The sequence below is a fragment of the Amblyomma mixtum genome, chromosome 10 (genome assembly GCF_055824585.1).
Source record: "Amblyomma mixtum isolate Tamu chromosome 10, ASM5582458v1, whole genome shotgun sequence".
NCBI lineage: Eukaryota > Metazoa > Arthropoda > Arachnida > Ixodida > Ixodidae > Amblyomma > Amblyomma mixtum.
This window is the reverse complement of record NC_143021.1, coordinates 86,512,374-86,520,446: the sequence shown is the minus strand read 5'-3', so window position 1 is coordinate 86,520,446 and position 8,073 is coordinate 86,512,374. Positions and strand designations below refer to the sequence as shown.

The window sequence follows — 8,073 nt, the reverse complement described above, 5'->3', positions numbered from 1 at the left end:
GCACGCAAGCAAAAATTTGGTGTCTATAGTCCTTCATTGAGTTAGAGCAGTGCTAACAATTTGATTAAAGATTTACGCAAATATGTAAAAGGGGAGGAATAATAGCTCAAGATTTCACATAAACCTGAAGTACAAAGAATTGGCGGTAGTACATTACAAATGCGTCAATTAGGCATCTTCCCAGGCCCCAGAATTCCTGTAAGTTTGCTGTCGCATATAATGGGTACCATTATCGCACTTCCCAGCGCAGACAGCTACGGGTGGTTAAATAAATGCGTTAGATCATCTGATTTTGTCCGGAAACAAGAAGTATGACGACATGCAAAAAAATGGGGCTGAATCGGGTACCGAACCGGTTCGGAACGGTTCCTATGAATCGTTCTGGTTCGGGTTCAGTTCCAAGATTGCGAAAAAAATATGGGTTCGGTTCGGTTCCGGTTCCGGGCAAAAATTCGGGTTCGGTTCCAGTTGAGGGTTCGGGTTCGGTTGGACACCCTGCTTGTAAGCAGTGACGCCGAAAGGCGGACAAATCTGCCGACGCGTCTGTCGACACGGCTGCCGACGCGTTTGTCAACGCTCCTGCCGACGCGTCTGTCGACACGGCTGCCACGGAGGAATAGACCGAAGAGCGCAACAGCCGTGAAAGAAAAAAAGAGGCGAAGGGAGAAAGAGAGGAGAGGGAGGGGCGGCGCTGCGAGGAGGGTTCTGGGACGCCAGCGAGGAAATTGCCGTTAGAACACTGTAGTCGTGTTCTGTGCGGGCTGCCTTCAGGTTCGCTACCGGGTACATGGCGCTTTCAACGATCAGAGGTAAGTTTCGAATATTTTTCAGGGTGATTTATGTACCCTTTTGTAAGATCGACACCGCGTTTAAACGTTCTTGAGTTCCTGGCGCAAGTCAGACGGCGATATGACTGAAATTGCGTCACCTTTTTCCGGGCGCGCGTCTCGCCAGTTCACTTTCAGTCACGGTAGCGGTGTTTATCGTTATGCGGCTGGAGTCGGCACTGTGCACGCGGAAACGTCCTCGGTCACGACATTGTTGCGCGACGTCGAAGGCTCGGTACTTCGCTGTTGTTGTCCATCGCGTACTGTGGCAACGCGGTGTTGGTAGCATGAACAGCATAACGAGCACGCTTTCCACCCTGACTCTTTTTTCCGTTTCTGACCGAAATAACGTAGAGACCTAGACTTTCTCGCACCAGTGGGCACGGAGAACTGCTCGACGACATTAGGGTTAGCACGCTTCAGGTGGCAGGCGCGGGCCTTTATTTTAGCCGATCGAAAACAACCGCATTGGTCACTTGGTTTAAATCGCAATAGAATCACACGTTGCGTATAGTTTTTGTACAATTTTTCATGTTGCGTGTTGCTCGCGGTTGCTTAAAAGAATTTAAAAATAAAAGCGCGGGCTTTCAAACGAGGCCGAATAGACGCTGACGGAGCGCGTAGTTCGCTAGTAGCAGGCGGCCGAAACAGTGTGACTTCAGATTCAGACATCAGTTTAAAGGTCTTTGGCGCGTATTGGATTGACATGAAGTAAGCTTATATGTGTATATCTATTGGCATTTTACAATCCGAGCCAGCAGTTGTCAATTATCAGTAGTCTGAAATTTTTTTTTCATTATTTATTTCAGGGCGGAAAAGCAAGTTTAAGGCCCAGGTGCTAAATGAAGAGGATGTCAATGGTGACTGTATTGCTGTGTGGTGCAGAGCAGGACCAAAAGAGGAGGAGGCCACTTGCATTATCTGCAACAAAGTTATAAACTGCTCACAACATGGCGTAAATGATGTGAAACGGCATGCTTCTAATAAGCACCATGTTGAAGCTTGCAAGCAACACAGGAATGAGCTGGGAGTTTTGAAGAAGCCTGCTGCTGCTCAAGCTCTGTTGACATCATGCCTTCTCGCAAGACCGGATGTATCTGAAGCAGATCGTGTCACATTGGCAGAGACTTACTTTGTTCTTGGTGTGGCTGTTTCTGGGATACCATATTCATGGGGGGACACCGCAACCTCGCTCTTCCCTCTGATGTTTCCAGATTCAAACGTTGCAAAAGAATTTCAGTGTGGCAGAAAAAAAGTCTCGTATATAGTTGATTCATATTGCAGCGAATAAGCACAAACACACGTAGAAGGAACACACAAAAAACACGGACGAACGCTGCTACGTGTGTTTGTGTGTTTGTGCTTCTTCGCTGCAATATGAATCAAGAATGTTACCAACTTGCCCAAAAACCTGTTTTACTCGTATATAGTGTCGGATGGCCTTGGGCCATATTTTAAAAGAGCAGTTGTTGATGAACTTAACAAGGCGGGTGTGTACTACACCATCCAAATCGACGAAACTCCTCTTCTGGAACAACGGAGCCAACAGCTGGACATTGTAGTTAGGTACTTTTCTGAAGTTTGCAAGCAGGTTGTGGTGGAGCACTTGTGTTCATTTCACTTAGGGAGTGCAACCTCAGATGTTTTACTTGCATACGTGAAGGAAGGCATCCAAGACCTTCCTCAAAGGAATATGTTGAGCTTCTACAGTGATGGCCCTAATGTTATGAAGAGTTTGAAAAGAAAGCTTAAGGAAGATGTAAATCCTGCACTGCTAGACATAGGAGAGTGTAGTTTGCACAAAGTTCACAACAGTTTTGCAAAAGGAATTGAAGCGTTTGGCAGTGAAGTGGAATCAACTTTGTTAGATGTGTACTACTATCTGAAAAAGTCTGCTGTTCAATGTGCTGTGCTCAAAACACACCAAAAGTGTCTTGGCCTGCCAGAAAGTGTCTTCCTTCGGCATGGAAATTCACGTTGGCTCACCCTAGGTCCTGCCCTTGAGCGCTTTATTGAGCAGTATCCGGCACTTAAGTCCATGCTGTTAGACGTGAAGCAAACGGCTCACTCTTCTGGCACAATGTACAAGCGCCTCCGACAAAGTCTTAGCAGGAAAGACCTCTTCCCAATGGCAGTTTTTCTAAGGAATGTCGCAGATCTTTTTGTTGGATTCTTGAAACTTTTCCAGCGCTCTGAACCTCTACTCCATATTCTGTACGAAGAAATGGTACAGCTGACCAAGAAAGTTCTCAGCCGTTTGTGCGAAGTGATGTGTACCGTGACCTGACAGGAGAACAGCTGAAGTCTCTTGACGTTGAATGTCCAGGAAACTGGAAGGAAGTTGTTCAGATAGGTGTGGACACAGAGGGCTCCATCACGAACTGCTCAGCAGAAGAAAAAACATTGTTTAGGCTGGGGGCATGTACTTTCTTTATGAAGTCTGTGGGGTGACCTACTTTCAAGGTTGCCCTTTGACAATGGTGTGTTAAAAGATCTTAGGTGTCTTGACCTAAGCAGCGCACAAGAAGAAAGCTCAGCTGTGGCATTTCGAAACTTGGCCCAGCAAGTTCCAGAGGTGATTGCTCCCAAGGAAGTCTCAGCCCTGATGGATGAATTTTCAGTGATTTCATCTGAAGCGCTGTGCGTTGATTCATGTGAACGACTTGACAGCACATGGCAACATGTCTTCAGCCTACAGAACAAAAATGGTGGCATTAAATATCCTCTTGTAGGAAAGCTTGTAAAAGCCCTGCTTTCTCTTTCACATGGCAACGCTGATGTGGAGAGGGGTTTTAGTGAAAATCGCCGGATCCTACAGGAGCGCAGCAAACTGTCTATTGAAAGCGTGAATGGATTGTGTGCCATACAGTCATTTGCGAAAAGTTATGACAAGAACGTCTCTACCATTCCAGTCAAACGTGACATGCTCACTGCTGTGAAACATTCATATAAAAGCTACCAAGAAATACTGACTGCTGAGTGTGAGCCAGCTGCCAAAAAAAGCAAACTTGACCATGGCCAAAATTCAACAAAAGGATGTCAAAAGCAGGACCTGCAAATGGAGATTCAGTCAGCAAAAAAGATGCTTTGCAATGCAGAAGCATTGATTGCAAAAGGGATGAAGGCAAAAACTTTTGATGACATTAAAAGTGGCCAGGAACTACTTAAGAAAGGACAGGAAAGACTTGCGGGTGATCTCTGCAAGCTTGAAGCTTCAAAAGAAAAAGTGCGGGCTCGTAGAGTGTAAAGTGCAGACTATTGTGAAGTGTGCTGAGTGACTGACTACTTCGGGCTCGGATTGATTCTGAACTTCTACTTCTTGTGTGGCAAGTGTCATTAGTAACTGTGGTTTCTTCTAGTTCACATCATGTTGCTCACCTTTTTTGGCTTTGATCTATTTCTGCCACAAGAACTGGCGCTTTAAATATTTAACTTGTTTTACCACACCATCTGTAACTATTCACATTCTTAATTGTTCATTTCTTGTCATTCGTGTTGACTGTTGTGTGAAATGTGAAGTGTGTTTCAAAATAAATAGCTGTAATTGTCAGTAGCTTCAGTGATGCTTTCAACACGGGAGGTATACTGGCGTAATTTATTCGCCATCTGCTCCAAAAACAACAATGGTTGCTCCAAACTGGTATTTTTTCCGCTCCGAAAACACCAATGGCTGCTCCAAACTGGCATTTTTACTGCTCCGAAATCTGCTCCAAAAAGTAAAATGCTGCTTCCATCACTGAGTTGCGCTAAACCATTTTTGGGCCCAGCCTTCGCCACCATTCTACATCCGCCTTGCACCACATCCCTCCGCACTTATTTGCGAAGTCCGAAACATAGTCCTGTTCACGGCACATAGCGGTCGGGTGGTCTCCTTTCCCGAAGCGGGTATTGCCGTTCTGCAGGTTCCGTATCCGGGTGACGGGCTTGCCCTTCGACCTGTTGACGGGGAGAGCGGCAGGTCTGCGCTTGCTCGTCAGGCTCAGGGTATGGCGCCAGAGGAGCAGAGGTGTCCTCTTCCGGAGCTACTCGGACGATATGGTTGTTGTGGCGAACACACTGAAACACACCTTGAGGAATTACAACACATAAGCGGTATGATACCGGAGCAGTTTGCGCCAGAATTGTCGCTGAAAACCATTTCTCTCCGTGTCTGGAGTTCCTAACCTTTACACTATCACCAACCCTGAAGAGTCGCTCTTTGTGATGGCGTGATTTACGCCTTACAGTTTGGTTAAATGGCTTAGCAGTCACCTTTGATTGGATTGAAGGCTTGACAAGATCCAACCTTGTGCAAAGACGTCTGTCTGCCCAGTAGTAGGATCGCAGGAACTTCAGCGGTGGTTGTATGAGTGGTGTTGCGATACGCCAAAAGAAAGTCTGCAATAGCTGAATGTAGCTATACGGACGGGTTTTTACGCAGCGCTGCTTTGAGCGATTGCACAAAGCGTTCAGCTTGTCCATTACTGCTTGGATGATACGGCGCTGTGCGGACGTGACAGGTGCCAATGCTGCGCATATAATTTGAAAATGCGTCCGAAATGAATTGTGGACTGTTGTCCGATACAAGCGTTTCTGGAAAACCGAAACGACAGAAAAGTTCATGAAGACGGTCAATGGTTTTCTCCGCGGATGTATCTTTCATCTCGAACACTTCTGGCCACTTAAATGAGCGTCCATGACTAGCAAGAGCATCGCACCTCTGAATGGGCCTGCGAAGTCGACATGAACTCTTTCCCAGGGCCGTGTAGGCCACGCCCATGGATGAAGCGGTGCAGGGCATGGTGTGTTCCGTTGCCACTGGCATGATGGACATGAACTCACTTTTTGTTCGATGTCTCTGTCAATTCCTGGCCACCACACGTAACTTCTCACCAACTCCTTTGTCCTGACGATTCCAGGGCGCCCCTGATGCAGTTCCTCAAGCAAGAACTAGTGGAAGTGCTCGGGAATGACGACTCGAGTTCTCAGCACCAGGCATCCTTGCTGCCAAGACAACTCCAGACGTCTGTAGATAAATGGCTTCAGTTCATAATAGGAGCGCAATTCGGCCAGCCGCTCAAAACATACTGCACGACTGCTTTTAGTGTAGGGTCACGACTGGTCTCGCGTGCTACGTCACGGCAGTTTCCTGGAAGCGAGTCGAAACGCAGAACGTAGAATTTATCTTCTGGTGCTTCGTCATCACCGCCATGCAATGGTAGTCGCGAAAGGCAATCCGAGTCTGCGTTTTCCGCCGACGACTTGTACTTGAGAGTGTAGTTGTAGGCTAATGACAAAGGTGCACAGCGCTGCAACCTCGCTGCAGCTATCGTAGGAATGCCTGTTTTCGGCCCGAAAATAGTGTGCAATGGTTTATGATCACTCACGAGTACGAAGGCACGGCCATAGAAGTAGAAATGAAACTTTTTCACGCCTAAAATTAGTACGAGTGCCTCTTTCTCAATTTGACTGTAGCCAGACTCCGCCTTCGTTAATGTTCTTGACGCGTAGGCAATTGGCCTGCACATACCATCTGGTACGTAGAAGCCTGTTAAGCGGTGCGACTACACTAGACAGGTTTGGAATAAACTTGCCGTAGTAGTTGACTATGCCGAGCAGAGACCTCAACTGCTGCCTGTCGTTTGGCCTGGGTGCATTTGAAATAGCTGTAACTTTATCATCGGCTAGACGGACGCCATCAGCACTTACAATGTGACAAAGATATTGCAGCTGATCCTCAAAGAAATGATATTTAGACGTCTTCACCTTTAGACCCCTTTCCGACAAGCGGTTCAGGAGAGCTTCGAGCTTACGCAGGTGCTCTTCATCAGTCTACCCTGTTACGAGGATATCGTCAATGTAGCATGCAACCCCTTCGAGTCCTTTGAGCATGTTATTAATTATCCTTTGAACGATTGCAGGAGCGGACGCTATGCCAAATGGGAGGCGGTTGACGACGTACAACCCCTTGTGTGTATGTAGCGTCAGTTATTCTTTTGACCTTTCATCCATTTCTACGTGTTGGTATGCTCGGTTAAGATGAAGTGTCGAGAACTTCTTTTCTCCCGCAAGGGTAGCAAAAAGCTCGTCTGCTCTTGGAAGCGGGTAATGCTCCGTGTCTAAGATAGGATTCATTGTGACCTTTTAGGCACCGGACACTCGTACCGTGCCATCTGTTTTGATAACCCTTACTACTGGCGTCGCAAATTTGCTGCTGGCTACAGGTGAGATAACACCAAGCTGTTCTAGCTTCGCAAGTTCCTGTTCTACTGCCGGGCGTAACGCAAACGGCACTGTCCTCGCCTTCGAAAATTTGGGCTCTTGATTGTCTTTGAAATAAAGAGTAGCTTTGTCACCATTTATCTTGCCCAATCCCTATTGGAAAAAAAGGCAATGATGTAAATATTGGAAACCAACACTGGAAACCTTGGTGGATTATGGTAATGGAAAATGCGTTGGAATGACTGGGCATGTTGGAATGACTGGGCATGTTGGAATGACTGGGCATGTTGGAATGACTGGGCACGTTGGAATGTCTGGGCATGTTGGAATGACTGGGCATGTTGGAATGACTGGGCAGGTTGGAATGACTGGGCAGGTTGGAATGCTGGGGCATGGTGGAATGACTGGGCATGTTGGAATGACTGGGAGATGTTGGGGCAGTGGCCATGCAGCAATGTTATGTCTGTCGCAATGAGACAGCAAATTTCAAAATAGATGAAGCTCCTACAGCCAGTTTTATTTTGTGTTCATGCTCCTCTTGCTCTTCTTTAGCCACTTGTCAATGCAGCTGGGCCCCATGAAACAGCCTTGTTGATGTACCACCGGTGCATGAGGGCTTGGGAAAACTGGGCGATGCACTCTGCAGAAAAGATTGAAATGAAAGAATTAGGATCCACAAGTTTTTATTCTTGCCAGTATTAGAGTGCTAAAAAAGTAAACTCCGTATTGTGGCCACAGGAATAAAGTGAGCCTAAATCAAACACTACTGAAGCTATTCGCACTCAAAAAGAAAAATAATTTGAGGTTCTTATTCAATATATCATATGCTCGTCATTAAGTACCATCATCAGCAGCATAACTAGCACCACTGCAAGACAAAGGCCTCTCCTATATCCCTAAACATAAGCCTGACGTGTGCCATAATGAGCAAAATAAAAAAGCCATCGTTTTTTGTCCTCTGAAGGCTTTTAGTGGGGTATTAATAAGAGGGACAATATAAAGGTAACATCAGAAGGGTGACTGCAGTAGCACAGCTGAGATGTCG

At 46.6% G+C, this 8,073-nt stretch overlaps 1 pseudogene; it reads left to right on the top strand.

Annotated features, from left to right (window-relative positions):
* The first annotated feature begins 767 nt into the window (after nucleotides 1-767).
* Nucleotides 768-4,074, top strand: LOC149326360 (uncharacterized; annotated as a pseudogene).
* Nucleotides 4,075-8,073: the final 3,999 nt, after the last annotated feature.